A 16,462-nucleotide genomic window follows, 5' to 3' on the forward strand; every position below is an offset into this window, starting at 1 on the left:
CGACAACTTCAAGGTAAGGTTTTCACATTGTTGCAGAAATACAAATAATGTAAGAGGGTTTTTGTGAAGATAATATTAGTAAGTGGCTTTACACAAAGTATATTTAAAGAAAAGTATTCGCCACACTAACAGGGTTTTCATGGTGCCGCACTGCCTGAGTTTGCTCTGCAAACGGCTTCGTGTCGCGGTTGTCAGTTATTCACACCGGCTTCGGTTGAGCCGCGGCTCTGCAGGCGTGCTGCTCTTGTCAGCGCCATGTTTTAACGTAGGTGTGACGTTGCAAATGGCCATAAACAGGTCAGAAATGGATGGTTTCTTTTTTGCTTGCTGCGCACATGTGACATGTGCATCTCTCGTGCTCTCGCTCTCGCTCTCTCCCTCTCTCTCGGTCAGTCTCTGTAGACCGCGACACGAAGAGAAGCTGTGGTGGAGAACAAGTGAGTTGAAGTTTCACAACCACGGTGCAAAACAATTTTTATTTACAAGCTTAAATGAAAGCTATCGTTTTTCTTGGTTTGACATAATCTTAAAATGAGTCAAACTGCTGTAAACTCAGCTGCTGCGTGAAAGAGCAGCCCCTCCTCTCTGTGTAGGACAGGTCAACGAAGCGGACTGGTGTCTGTGATCTTGACCCTTTCTACAGCAAATTATTCAGACCCATCCACCATCGTCTCACAAACAGGGTCTCACAGCTGCTGGAAATCCTTGAAAATGCTTGAAATTACGATTGTGTTCATTTAAATAGTCAAATACTTTTTAATGAAATAAAACAACTCTATTATTGACTCAGCAAGGCTGTATAGGATACCAATTTGTCAGCAACTATTATTTTCATTATTGATTAATCAATCCATAAAATTGTGAAACATGTTAATTAGTGTTTCCCAATGCCCAAGGTGATGTCCTAAAATGTCTTTACTCTCATAGTGGAGTAAAGAAATCATAAAACATTCACAATTGAGATCTGAGTATTTGATTTTTTTTTTCTTAAAAAATGCTTAAAAATTATGAATGAATAATCAAAATACTTGGCAATTAATGTAATAATGGAAAACTAATCTATTAACTGATTAATCATTGACGCTCTAGGTGCCAAGTCCACTTCCAGACAGGTGACACATTTTAAAACATGAAACTTTGTTATGTTTTCATTAAATTTGTCTCCCTTCTGTAGAATTGTCATGAAACATAATTTTGGTTGTTTATATCTCAATAATATCGGATTTCCTGCGATGAAGAATATAAATAATCATTTTGAGTAAATGTGTATTAATATGTAATTTATTACAGCTGTAAGGTGCTGGAGAAGTGTGAAACTGCACCTTGGAAATCCTTGGAAGGTTCTTGTATTTGACTTAAGAAAAGGCACGAACCTTGAAGTAAATCCTATGGGAAACACTGCATGGGGTCTTACAGGATTTAAGTATGTACAAACACTAGGTTAATTATAGTAGAGTAAGTTGGGCAAATGTTATTTGAAAGAATAGTTATCTGTTGTGGTTTTGCTTTCTTGCATTAGTCAGCTACTAACTATGACACTGTTTTGTCACCAGATAATTTCTAGTACTCTGGATTAAGGTATGTACAAAAACTTAGTTAGTTGTAATGGAAAACTGGGGCATAAGTTAAATTCCTCCAGTTAGCTCATGGGGCAGACAATAAGTTGGTATGATTTCAGGTGAAAAAGCCTCTGTTGACCTATATTGTTTTTTTAAGAAATTAGCAGTATGTTCACATGATGAAGCTGTGGGGAATAAAAAAACTAAACCTATCTGATTTACCTCTGAAAAACAAATCACTGTTTACACATACAACCAACTGTGTGCATAGTATCCTGACTAAATATGACTTACTTGATCAGTAACCATCTTGACGATCCAGTCTGTTTTTCATAAAGTAGCGTCATCTTTCAAAAGCATTCCAAGCAAAAGTAATGATTTTTAAACACAAATTACACAACGTTTGCAAATCAAACAAATCAAACTGTTTGCATCCTATGCCAGTCCTGAGCCATGCATAAACGACTTTTTAAATGAAATGAGAATCATGAGGCAAAAATCATATATCGTAAATCATACTATAATTGCAAAGGGCTGTCTTTTAGTGAGGTAAAATAGCGAAAATATTCTAAATATAATGTAAAAGTAATGTCATTCAATATTCTTACTATTGATCATACAGTTTAGTTTTCCATAAACAGAAAAGTTAAAAAAATGTTTTGTGTGCTGTCCGTTGTAGTTCCTGAAAGGAAATGAAATAGGGATTGGCAGGTCAGACTAAAAAAGAGAAAAACGGAAATCTGAATCAGCTAAGAAAATTGCAGTCTATTTTTAAATGACTGAGCAGCTAAATTATTGTCATTATGTATTTTTTTCTTTTTACTTTCGTGGATGGACAGACGGACAAACGAATGGAGAGGTGAACAGCGTTTAATGGAAGCCAAGCTCCTGACCCTAACAATGCGTTCATCAAGAATCTCCTGCAGAGTCCCACCCTAACCTTCCCCATAGAGACCACTCACTTTGCTTCTCCTTCGGGGTCTGGATGTACTTGGATCTAGCTTCTGGGTTTCAGTCTTTATGGGATGGATTTGCAAGATCTGTACTTTTGTTTCCCCTGAAACAAATGAACTTTTGAAGCACTATAGGTTTAGGCACAACCACAGCAAATTTCTTCCCTGTTTACATCCTGATTGCCCTTGCTCTTTCAAAACCTGGAATGCCCTCAAGTCACATTTGTCAAAGAGACATCCAACTAACAAATCAACACCAAAAGTAAATTGTTTCAGTTGTGAACTTTGCAGTTATTGTGCCTCCTCTGAGAAGGATTACTTCCAACATCTTGGAGTTCATCTTAGGAAAAGTGAAACTGTGCACTGTCTTCAGAGAGTGTGATTTTTACACAAATGTGTATGGAACGTTTGCATCACACAGATCCCGACAACACACAGCACATTCTTCAAGTGACTTCCGGGCTGAAATTATACATGAGTATGTAGACCAGTCAAATATTACAGATGATATTGCTGTAGCACAATGTTCTGAGGCTGAGTGTTCAGCAGCATATGACTGTTCAGGAGAGTACGAATGTGAAGAATTGAAAGAAGAAGAAATTGAACTGAAGCTAGGCCACCTTTTATTAAAGTTAGAGAGCATTCATAATGTGCCAAGCAATTGCATTAGTGAAGTAGTAGCAGAGCTCCAGTTTATATCTTCTTTGGTGTCAGTTTCTGGCATAACAAAAACTGTAAATTCATGTTTAAGGAAACATGACTGTGTGCTTAATGACTGCCATCTCCGATTTAGTCAAACAGTTGTGTGAGACAAACCCTATTGGCACAGCTTTAAGAGCTGACGGTCCCCTTGCCACCTCTTACAAAAGGCGTGAGTTTTTTAAGAAGAACTTTCACGTGGTATAGCCTGTTGAATACATTCTGGACAAAAAGGAAGGTCAAACATTACAATGCATTCCCATTCTTCAGTCATTGTCACAGATTTTTTTAGTGTGAAAGACATACAGGAGAAAGCTTTCAACTCTTCATATACTACTCTCGATGGATGTTACAAGTCATTTCATGACGGAACACATTTTAAAGAAAATGCACTTCTCTCAACTGAAGACATAACTCTTCCTCTCATTCTCTACATTGACGATTTTGAGGTTTGCAATCCTCTGGGGACATCCCGAAAAAAACACAATCACTGCAGTGTACTGGGTATTGGCAAATGTTCCACCACAGTTTTGTGCTACATTGAAGTCAATTTATCTAGCTGTGCTTTGCAAGGCAGTTGATGTAAATAAGTTTGGTTATGAGGCAGTGCTTGAACCACTTTTAAAAGAGCTTGTCCAGTTGGAAGAGGAAGGGCTCTTTATTCCTGTGTTTGGAAAGAAAATCAAAGGCACAATAGTTTGTGTAGTAGCGGACAATTTAGGTGCCCATTCAATTGGTGGCTTTTTAGAAAGCTTTTCTGGATCTCGTGTCTGTAGGTTTTGTTTGGGAGAGCTCTCTGAGTTGCAGAAAAAAAGAAGTAAGAACTGGATCCTTCCGAGCAAGAACAAAGCAGGAACATTCTCTTCATGTACAAACTGCTTTAGAAAGTCCCACTCTTACTCACTGCTTTGGTGTGAAAAGGCAGTGTGCCTTGACTAAAACATTAAGATATTTTAACGTTTTGTCAGGGTATCCACCAGACTTGCTCCACGACCTTTTCGAGGGAATAGTACGTCTGGAGTTGGCTCTGTGCCTTAAGGTTCTGATAAAGAAAAAATACTTTACTGTATTTCAACTCAATGACCTAATCAGACAGTTCAGCTACAGGTGGACTGACAAAGCTGACAGCCCACAGCCTGTGCCACTGAACTTTGCCACCCAAAACAGCGTCGGTGGAAACGAAAAGAAAGTTTCCTGGAGAGACGTGTTCATGTGGCCAATACAGTGATTTGCCATGGCACCAGTTACTCAGTGGGAATGATCTTGCCCTATGGATCCACTGGAGGGCTTCCAGACTTTGTTGAACTGAGTCTAATCCTCATTGTCGATGGCAAGCCTGTATTTGCTGTCAAGTGTTTACATTCATGGTACAGTGAGCACCTCAGGGCTTTTGAATTGGAATCCACAAGACAAGCGACTGTAAGCTGCAAGAGTTAACAGACTCTTACCCTCTTGCAGCATACACTGTTAAGCAAAAGCGATTCATCACCTTGAAGCATCACGTTCCCCTGCAAGATTAGGTAGTTCTATACACTATACATTGACAGGTTTTTAAATTGTTTAATTGTTGTCCAATAAGTACCTATGAAACCGCAAAGGCCATTATTTACTTAGCTGAGAATACCTCATGCTCTTTACACACCTAACCCCCCATCCAGACTTCGACCCTGTTGCGGCGGAGAAAGTGGACAGGCCTCCAGCATACACCACTCCATATGTGGAAGGTGTGCGCGTTTGACAGAAAAACTATGGATGGCACAGCTGGCGGCGTATAAAAGCCAAGTCCGCGGGAGAGGTCGGTGGGGAGGAAGGGGACGAGGAAGAGCTGACGTCAGTTAATAAATGTGAAGAGTGTGATCTTACTCCTAAAATGAATGTTGGATATCTCATAATGGTTGGAGCAACAGGTACAACAGTGATAGAGAGATGCACTGTACCATTGTTATTTTTCATGATGTGGTTGAAGGGGATTTTTTAAGATTCATTTTTGTTGTCGACACACTGCCTGATAAATTTTATGGGTAAAGATTGGATGTGTTCATTGAGTAGTATGTAAAATTTTACCACCGCAGGGCATTAGTGGTAACTAGAGTCCAAATAACATTTGCATTTGTTAAATAGAGAAAGGGGGATTTGACACTAGCATATCAATGGGAGGTCCAGACTCTTTTCTACTCTCTGGAAGTAACACCCTCTTGCGAAAGGCAGAGGCAGAGAGATTTACGACAAATGTGAACATAGATGTTATTTACTCAGAGAAGCGAACCATTAGGTAAGGGCAAACTAAGTTTAAGAAGGTTATAGAGGATGTTAAGAAAGGATAAAGTAAGTTGGTTGTATTGGAATAGTAAACACTGTGTTGTCTCAGTAGTTTTGATAGACTCATTGGCTAAAGATTTGTTAAAATATAAACTTTTGATTCTTATGTAACACTGATAAAACCAAAAACAAATTGAGTGGAAAGTTTTTGGAACTTTGGATTAAAAGGTGTAATACTACTGGAGGAGAAAAGACATTTAATACCAATAAAATATTTAAAAAGAGGGTTAAAGGTTAATCGTAACCGATTTTCCATAGTGATAAATGAAATTAGGAGTGTTGAACTCATTCCTGAATGTCGTAAATCTTTTGGTATAATTTATTAATATTTTTAGTTTTGTTGTGCACACAATGATATTCCTGAGTTGAAACAGGTACCGTCATGTTTGTGGACCGGGCACAAATATGGTTTGGGTCTGATCAAGGGAGCAGACCCAATAGAAAAGAATTTTTCTGAATCCACGTGTGGAATATGTAAAAATCGCCTGTTAACACACACATTTTTCCTGGAAGGAAAAACAAAGGAAGCAGAGCTTCAAACATGTCTCAGAGCTGTGGAAACTGCTGAGAGAGCTGTGATATGTGACGCTGTGATATGTGACTTTACTGGTGCCATATGCTGTTGCAATGATTTTTCTTGAGCAAAGGACCTCCCACCTTTTAACAACCAGGTGGCTCAGATATGGTACAGTATTGCTTTAAATGATAGACATCACTATTTAGTAGTGGTGCACCGATGTATCGGCCGTATATCGGTAGCGGCCAATATTCGCCTCGTTTACTGCCATTGGCGTATCGGTAATAAACTTGACTTTCACCGATAACATTGGCCGATGTTCATTGGTATGTTTTCTGCAGCCTGCCAATCTGCCAACCAGATTATGGTACACTGACGCCGGGTTTACACCGGGCGCTGAAGCATCGCGCAGCGCCAAGGAAAGCCAGGCGCCTCCCATCCACCCCCCTGTTAAACCTTTGTGCGGTTCACATGGGCTGCGATGCGCAGCGCCGCGCCAGCGCCCTTCACCGATGGTTTCGGCGTGCGAGCGAGCGTATCGCGCCAGGAAACAGACTGAAAAATGATTTTAAACGATATAAATGACATATTTTATATGATATAAATGATCAAATATGCATCCCATACTTTGTATTCCCCTTCTGTTGTCCTGGAGTTTTAATTTTAACATGTGTGGCATGTTTTCTGTTTCCTGTTTTATTTTGTAGGCCCTGCTCCTAGTGTGTTTCTTTCTTCACTTCCTGTCTCTGTGATTGTCTGCACCAGTCCTCATGTGTTCCACCTGTGTTCAATTACCCCTGCCTTCCCTGTGTGTGTATATAAGTCTCTGTGCTTCCCCTTGTCTTTGTCGGTTCGTTGTCTAAATGTCATGATCTCCTGTGCTTTTTGTTTTGCCTCGTCTCCTGAGCTCCGTCCTCTGCTTCTCTATGCTTGCCTCCAGTGTTTTCTCCTGTGTGCCTTTAGTTGTTTTTTCTGTTAAAGACATTTTTCATTAAAAAGACACTTTTTGTTAAACTCTGCATCCTGGGTCCATCTGCCTCACCGCTCCCTGACACTTTCTCTATCACATGAAAATCTTGATATCTTGAATGATGATGAAATGTCAGCTGCCCGTGAAAAACAATAATTTGTGATGACTGCTCAGGCAGTGTTGACCTTCTTTAATAAGGATGCAACTGTAATTTTTTAAAATTGTATTGTGGAGTCCAAAGTGTCCAAAGATATTGAATACACTGATGAGCCAGCACATTAAAACAGCAAAGTAGTTTAAGCATTCGAGCACTGCTGCTCCCATCAGTGGTGCGGTGTTTTGTCGAAGTGCTCTCCCATAGTCCTAAGACCTCCTCCAGGGACAACCTCTGTGGATGTGTATAAACAAGTCTAATAAGTACAGAATACCCTATGATCCACATTTTAAATGACTAACTGGTTAGTAATTATTAACCATTACCACTATTATCTCACCTAAATGACATATCATGTTGTTGAATTATATAAATACACAAAATCCATTTTCACCAGCCAGCTAACATCTGCTATTCACAGACAACTGGCACATAGAAATGTGGTACGCTGACAAATGAAATAAATTAGTCTTTTGAATTCAGCACAAATCACCACTTGCTGATGGGCTGCTACATTGTTGATGGTATGGTGTTACTCTTTAAAAACAACGTTTAAACTCTAAAGGTACAAAAATGAGCAGATCACATGCCAGTGTTTTCTCACAGTGCTGTCTGTCTCATGGCTGCTGGACTTCTAGACGGAAAACCTCAGGTTCACTGTTTGTCAACTGCTTTCCAGGACTCGGCTGCATTATTGTGCAACTCCTGTGGTCATGGTTTAAAGAGAGGCCCTATGTTCAAGCACCAAGGAGGTTCTTTTTTTTTTTATCTGTGCTTGTTTGTTAACAGGATTATGCAAAACTTCTCAAATGATTTCCATCAAATTTTGTGGAGGGGTGGGGCATAACCCAAGGAAGAAACCATTAAGCTTCGGAGTGGATCCAGATCAGAGGTCGGATCCAGGATATTTATTTTTTCCACTTTCTTGAACATTGTGAGATGGGGAGTTTTAAAAGTATCATGATGAAAAATCAGACATGCTTAGGGGTCTGATATGTTTGATTGGGCTTTGGTGGAGATATGTGCTCCACTGAGTGCTGTTGTAATTTATTTTGCTTGTGCTCACGTGGTGTACCTTCTTTCACAGTTGTCTATTCAAACTAAGGTACATGAAGAAGATCTCAAGCAGATGGTGACTCTTTGTAGGAATTCTGGTTGATTTCTGTGCAAAATATGTATGAAGCTGCCATATTTTCTATGGTGATGAGAACCTGGAGGTCAGATGTGCTCATCCCCCTCATGTCATTCTTAAAGACTTGATATTTAATCAATTATTTCTAAAAAAAAAACATTAAACAAGTGTTGGCCTACTCCTAAACCAAGGCAAGAATATTAAATCAGAATATAAACCCATTATAACATTCTAAACACACACAGGATTGTTAAAAATAGTCTTTCCCCAGGAGATACCCCTGACAAATTTGTCTGGCCTGCTCTAATTGGCTTTAGTTGTCACCAATTGACACGATATTTAGCCTGCCAGAAATCTGTGTCTGCGACCCTCTTATGTCCTGTCTTTGAAGAGTTGACTCATAGCGTTTGGCGACTGCCAATTTAGCTCCAATGTGGGGCTTGTGTTGGTAAAAAGCACGTAGTGTGAACTAGGCATTGGTAAGCAGTGAGAGGACGCTCCCAGCTTAAGTTTATAAGTCTACCTTTCCTGACGTACACCAATCAAGAATCCCTCTGATGCAATGTTTTGTTTTTTACAATGAGACCCCGTTTGTTCAAAATATGTTCGTTACTTTTGTCCGTAACTTTTATTTACAAATTATCACTGTATATCTTTGTCTGAATCCAGATCAATTAAATTTAAACTAAAATGATCAACTTGGAAGTTACAGAACACATCAACATTGTAAAACATCCTCTTTTCAGACCCCAGAAAAAATTTCAAGAATCAAATCAAAGCCTTTAGAGCCCAATGAACCCTCACTGAGAAGTCTTTGTGATAGCAGCTTATGGGAATTCTCATCACAAATCCAAGGTTACCGCTCCGTCTGCCACAGTCCGCTCAACATCTTGCTGTAAGGGTAAACAGGATCAGGTATAATGGAGCTAAATGAATATTAAAACATGTTTCTTAAAATTATACAAAAGACGAAATGGCTCCCAGGAAAGTGGGCCTCTGTGGATTTTCATTTCCTCTCGTCATTGGCTCTGCCCACTTGCCAACCAGATTTTCATCAAGAGTTTGTAAAACTCTCACACTTGTACACTACTGCGATTTGCATTTCAAAGGTGCTTGTGTTGCAAAACTATCTGAGTACATGCTGCACCGCCGGGGAAAGTGAAGCGAAGACAGAAAAAGCAAAGAGGCTTTAAACACCAGATCAAAGAGCACGACATGGCACACAACAAACCTGAAGTCCATGATGGCAACACAGGGACACTGATGTTCCCAACTGGGACCAACACCTCCTCAGTTGTGACATTTCTGTTTTCTTTAAAGCCACTTTGAGTTTACGCTGCTTTTAAACGATAAAACCTTATTTTCCCATTGTATGGTTAGTTTCTTATTTTTACTAACATATTTATAAAACTTAACATACACAGTTTGTGCATTTTGTTGCATATCCCATTGAAAATCAGGATCAAGTGAATGTGGTCAAGTTTCTTTCTGTTAAACACTTTGAAACTTTGTTAATTAAGTAAATTAAGTTTACTATTGAATAATATTATATATATACGATTTTGTATGCAGTGCCATCAAAGTTAAATTCAAAAGAACATTCTCCTTCTCCATCTAATGTTAAGTACTAAATGTCCTCCTTTATTGTGTATTGTCATTCTCATTTACCTGAATGTACCTACATGGAAAATGCAGTAAACCAACACTGTACATCACTGTGTTGATAGACCCACAGGAAGAATATCAGTTATTGACAGTGAGAGACTGGATACTCTTACATTCATTACACTTACGTTTCAATTTTCTGAACAAAAAGACATTTGGGAGGACAGGAGGTCTAAAGGGGAAGACCCAACGCCTGATTTTACTAATGCAATATTATGAAATGCCTTTGTGAATCTCCCAGTGGAGAAAAGCAAGTTAGAGCCATAATGAGAGAGAGAGTGGAAGAGATGAACAGACATCACACAGAGAGAGAGGCTGTCTTTAGTTAAATGGCTAACTAAAGACTCAGACTCCCACAGCAATGACTCTAATGTGCCACATACAGAGAGGGTTAATGACCAGTGCCCAGGGGAGAAGAAAAGTAGATTTAGAGAGTAATTCAATTCTTCCTGTCTGCTGAGAGCGAGACCACATCATACCACAAATTTAAACCTGATCGTTCACAAGCCATGACCTTGGAAAATTGATTCCCTACAGAGAAGGGGTATACCACAAGTCTGTGGGAAGAAGGTAAAGTCCCCATATGTGTCAGTAAAAACATGCATACAAAAATTTACTCCTAACAATATAACTAACAGTTGGATCATTAATAAACAAGCAGAGGCTCGTAGACCATAGGTCCTGAGATATTAGGTCTGCAGTTAGACTTCTCGGTTTCGCACCAGGAAACAGTATCTTCCTGGTTGCCTCAAAATAAATCCCGCTCAACAAATTCCCATGCATACCTAAACCCCAGCAATTGTTTTTACTCTTCAGTTTAGTTTTTTGAATAGATTAAACAAACGGGGTACAAAATGTCCACTCATGAGCTTTACAGCTGCTGGTAGGCAGGATTTGTTGTCTACAGAGTAATGATCAGTGTTTTCCTCTATTTTTCTAGGCAAGACTAAGCTACAGTAACCAGCTGCTGGTTTTCTCTACAGACATGAGAATGGAATAAATTTAAATATAGAAATGGCAAGAGTTGAATCAGCAAGAAAGCAAATTAGGTTTTTCCCAAAATGTCACAGTATTCTTTAAAAATAAATTGTGTCGTGATTAAATTTTGACAAAGATCACAGGTGACAGAGGGTTCAGTTTTGCCTGGAGGGCTCAAACATCACATTCATCATTCTAAAACCTGCAGAATACTTTGAATAGCTGACAGCAAAGTTTGCATAATTTGATGTTAATGCATTTAAGCTCTCAAAAGACTATGGTCCAGTAAAAGTTCAGTGTGAAAAGGTTCGATAAGCGTTCTTTTTCCAGGTCAAATGACTAGTCACAGGTATTTATCGTGTCCATCGCTGATTGGTGGTGATAAGAACATGACATGTGAGTGGTCATGTTAGTTTTTTCCTCTTTTCTGGCACAACTCTGATGAGCACTGTGGAGGCAATGAAGGACTGTTGCCTCCATGGGTAACTTCCCCAATCTTTGCCATCTCCACCAGCAATTGGATTCTTCTCCATACTTGTATATCTTGAATATCATTCAGTTACTGTTGAGTTTGAAGTTACCGAAGAAAAAGATAACAAAAAACACAACATAATCCCTGACCTCTATTGCTGCTATCTAGTGATTACTCAGCCTGTTTTGTTGGTGCGTTTCTGAACATGAAACACCAGAAACTCATATCTACTTGCAATGGTGGATTCAATCCTTTTTTTTTTCCAGGTTTACCCAACTTTGATGTAACCAGGATAGAGCTGGGCACTATGCAGCCTGACAAGTACTGTGAGCATTGTGAGCTCTTGTTGGCTATGAGTGACAAAGCATCACTTGACAAGCTCCCACCTCTTTGAGATGGGTCATACCTGTGGCTTTAGTGGCTTTTCAAAAAGCACTTTCTCAGCAATGTCAGCGGGTTGTTAGGGTTGTGAACAAAAGCAGCTGAAAGAATTAAAAGTTCACTCTGCAGCAACAAATGATTAAAAAATGTCAATGTATTCAGCCAATTGTTGCACTGCAATTTCCGCAACACTACCTACATTATAAAACCCCTCAAACCGCCCTCCCTCTCCACAGCCTAAGCTTTGTTCATGACTTGCGAATCACTGCCCACAGGTCAGATCCCTTTAAACTATTCAAACAGGTCTGGTGTTGTTCTCCCCGCTAGCTGTTTGTCTGGTTTGACAAGCAGCCAAGCCAATCAGAGCCTTGTGGGTGGTATGAGGACGGGAGCGCTATTTTTTTGTGCCAGAGCCAGAAAAAGAGCAAGTGAATAAATGGATCAACAAATTCGATCAACATGATGAACGTTAACTGCTCCTTTAGCTTGCACCCACTAAAGCTCACTGCTTTTGTGTAACTAAAAGTGGTTATAGTGACTCATATAGCCATACTGTCTAGTTCAACCATACGTTCTAAATCATGAGCAGTGGAATTATCCTGTTGATGTAATTGATAGAGCTGTAGGGGTGTGTATGTCCTTTAGGCCTCAATCTCAAAATATAGTTGTATTGTTTATGAGCCAAATCCTTATTAAAATATTGGTTTCTATTATTTCCAATATTACACAGGCCAGCTTCACCACAGGCATTACTTTATATAAATATTTGCACCTGATGCTCTTCCACAGACACAATGAGGGTTACATAGAAGCCATGTGGCAAGAAGTAATGCAAAATATAATCTGAGAATTTCATGTTTTGTTACAATATATAATAATATGTATTTGATTTATTGTTGTCTCAGAAAGCCCTCATGAGTGTCCCTTTTGAACCAGGGGCAGATCCAAGAGCAGCGCCAGGGGGGTGAAATAGGATTGGCCCCTGTCCGATCAGTAATCTTTTTCTTTTTTTTTTATAATCGAGTCACTCTTTATTAATCCTAACAATAAATGTTACAATTTGTCAAGAATAGTTATTTTCTCAGCACAATGTGCTTGAACAAGGAACATTTTTCTTTGTGCTTCGTTAAAAGCTTTAGAGCTAATCGTAAAAGAATGGCTTCAATGTGCGAGAGGTCGTCCTCCAACCTGAAGGTCGGCAGTTCGATCCCCAGTCTTCCCCATCTGCATGCCGAAGTGTCCTTGGGCAAGATTCTGAACCCTGAATTGCCCCTCATAGAACAAGAAAGTGCTGCTAATAGATGCACTGTATGAATGTGTGTGTGAATGGGTGAATGTAAAACTGTACTGTAAAGAGCTTTGAGTGGTCATCAAGACTAGAAAAGCGCTTTATAAATACAAAACCATTTACCATTTTACATTATCAGAATTGTTCATGAATATTGGATATGTAATGGCCCCAAATATCCTCTATATTTTGCAGTGATTATGGGATTGTTTTAGTAGAGGTGACTGGTCAATTAGGGCAAGTGGAACACACCCTCTGCTGCCACCCGCTGGCAGCAGAAAAAGGTTTGATTTTAAGTGGTAGAAGGAGTACAATAGAAGCATAAAATATCCTTAGTTGCTGACTTGGAGTAAGTGGCTGATAAAATAGATAGGACAAGAAAGTGTATGCACTGAGTTGTATTATTACCTCAATTAAAGATGGTGGGAAAAAGTCAAATAAGGTGTTATATCATTGTGAAATTGGTTAATCGTCTGGCGTAGCATCTGTGTTTAGTTATGAGTGGTCATCCATGATTTTAAAACATGAATGAGAAATGTTATATAATAGATTAAATAAAAGAATAAGTACACCTTATTTAGTATCAATAGTATCCTTTGCACGCTTTCATCCTGAGGGTTATCAACAATCGTAACTTGGCATCAACAGAACGTGGAGCGGTATTGTTTTTAAGATGTTAAATCAACAAAAAGACATCCAACACAGTCAAACAGCAGAGGGGCATAAAAAAGAGTGGGACTTGTCACCCTTGATAGGAGAGAGGAGATCAAAGGGGAAAGAGAGAATGGCATCACCTCCAGCCAGAGCAAGAGGGAGAACTGAAGTGACAAACACGCAAAAAATGTCACCCAACAGCCAGAGGAAGAGCGAGGGGAGTCAAAGAATGTACTGAGAGACAGAAAAGCAGAAGGGAAGTTGCCCACAGCTAGACGGGAAGTGAAGCTCTCAGTAACCAATGGAGGGTCAAAGTGATTCATCAATCACTGCAGACAGCTCAGTGAGAGACAAGGGAAGAAACACAGAGCTGGGACTCGGGGGCACTCTCTGATCACTTGTGTTGAAGCACAGTGTCGTGTTGTTTCTTTTGAGGCACTTGGAAAGCTTCCATTCAATGGTTGGCACCAGCGGAGCTTCTGTTCGGGGTTGCCTCCGAGGTTGCTGGGACTTTGTGACGTAAAGGGGAAGGTGGTGATGTTTGATGCTGTGCAAGGTTAATGGAAGGGATTGTTGCAAACTGAGATAGAGTAGAGCAGAGGCAGGTGAAAGTGAAGGAGGAGTTACCTGTGGCAGAAAGAAAAGGACACTCACTGTTATTTTAAGATATTCTTTGGCTTCATTGATTGGACATCTTCATCTGAAAGGGGGTGAAAACATGGAGAAAAGGGCCACAAGCCAGAGTCAAACCAGCAGCCGATACAAAATGATGTTGTGTAGGGATAACTACAGAGACCATGACTACAAACCATAGACTGTATATAAAGATCGACAATGAATCTCCCATTCTTGCAACTGTACAAAATTGACTCAGTGCAGTAATGTGGGTGGAAGCGAGGTATCAAGGTCCTGCTGATACACTCGCCCGACCTATTAAGAGTCAAACAAAACTTGACAGAAACCTGAAATATCGACCTGAAAACTACCTTAAAAGACGGGGAAAACTTTCTAGTTTGGCCCATGTCCCATCTGCAAACATGGAGAAAGTGGGTTTATGACCAATTCTACAGCCAGCCACCAGGGGGAAACCCAGATATTTTGGCTTCACTTAAGGGAGCATTCATGTCATTCATTTGTCTATGATGAATCAGATTAAGAGTCAGATTAAAATAACATCACTATCTCTACAAAAACTGGAATGGAGTTAATATTGTTCGGTTTAACAGTTTTTATTGTCAGATTTCACATTATACTGAAAGGATTATAAAAAGTACCATTCTACAACCATACTGTGAACATATAGATCTCACACACATACGCACGCATTTTATTGGATATGACTGATGGATAAAAAGGAAAACAATGAAAGGCATGTACACTTGAGGTGAGATGTAGCCAGAATATATAGAAAACTAATTTTTTTGAAATGTTAAATAAATGAAGCAAAAGCAACAAAAGTACAAAACACAATCTGAAGCAAATGTCAAGAAAGGTGAGTTTCAGGTTTAAATTCAATCTTGTCGACATTTTCAGTTACACAGCTCCTCAGGCTTACTCATCCGACTCGGAGCATAGGAGCTAAAAGCTGCCACACCGGTTTTTGTCCTGCACTTCAGACCAACTGAAAGATCAGTGCCAGAGGACCAAAGGGGACATTCTGGTTCATATAATAAAAGCACTTTCAGACAAGGGGGCCACTGTTGGACCATGTAGCGAATATCAAAAAAATCAATGCCAAAGCTAGGTTTGATGTGTCCTCTTTCCTTTGGCACTCGGGCATATTAGTATTAGTATTATCACGTGCAAAGCTTTCAGCAACGCTTGTTTCAAAGAGTGTGTGTGTGTGTGCTCTCCTTGACCTGCGCTGCTGTAATCCCTCACTGGCTGACAGTTGAGTTCAGACATGCTGATTCTGGGCCAGACCTCTTGGGCAGCCTCCCTCACAGCTAAAAGCCATCTTCTCTTCAAGCCTCACCTCAAAGCAATCTATTCAGCCTTCAAAAGCTGTCTCTGCCCCTCTCTCTTTGTGTGCCTTTACCTCAGGGTGACTCTTATTTTGACTGAGGATGATCTCTCTCTCTCCCTCGCTCTCCCTGTATTCATCTTTGCCTTAAAGACTGCAGTAGTGTCGTAGTGGCTCATCCAAGTACATTGCTATTTTTACTCCAGATACACAAATAAGAGGACCGATTTACCTATTTATAATACTACTGCAGTGCCTGTTCTGAACCTGCCTCTTTGAAATGGGCTGTTTGCTTGGTCAGTGTTGATGCTCTGGAGCTACCTCAGAATTATACCTTGACATTAATGAGTCCTCCTCAAACAGTTCTACAACAGTTCTACATTGTGTGCAAAGCTTTTTATCCTACCTGGTTTCTCTGCAATGAAGATTTAGTCAATGTTTTCTTAAAATGAACGTAGCTTATATATAAGTTTGAATGAATAACCTAACTGTTGTTATTTTTTCATATATTGCATGTTTCAGACATCTCTTATGCAATCGACACAATCTTCAGATCGAAGTTCATAATTTTTCAAAAATAAAAGCTCTATAATACTGCTCGGTGTATATAGCATTTCAGCAACAAATGAACCTTGAAGACAACTGCTGCTGCCAAGACTGAGATCAGCATCCTTGAATGTCTCTCAGCCCAATAAGGTGAAATAAAAAAAAGTATTTCTGATTCTAAATCTAATTATCAAAATTGTCTGGCAGCAGTT

Source organism: Hippoglossus hippoglossus, chromosome 10 (assembly GCF_009819705.1).
Source record: "Hippoglossus hippoglossus isolate fHipHip1 chromosome 10, fHipHip1.pri, whole genome shotgun sequence".
NCBI lineage: Eukaryota > Metazoa > Chordata > Actinopteri > Pleuronectiformes > Pleuronectidae > Hippoglossus > Hippoglossus hippoglossus.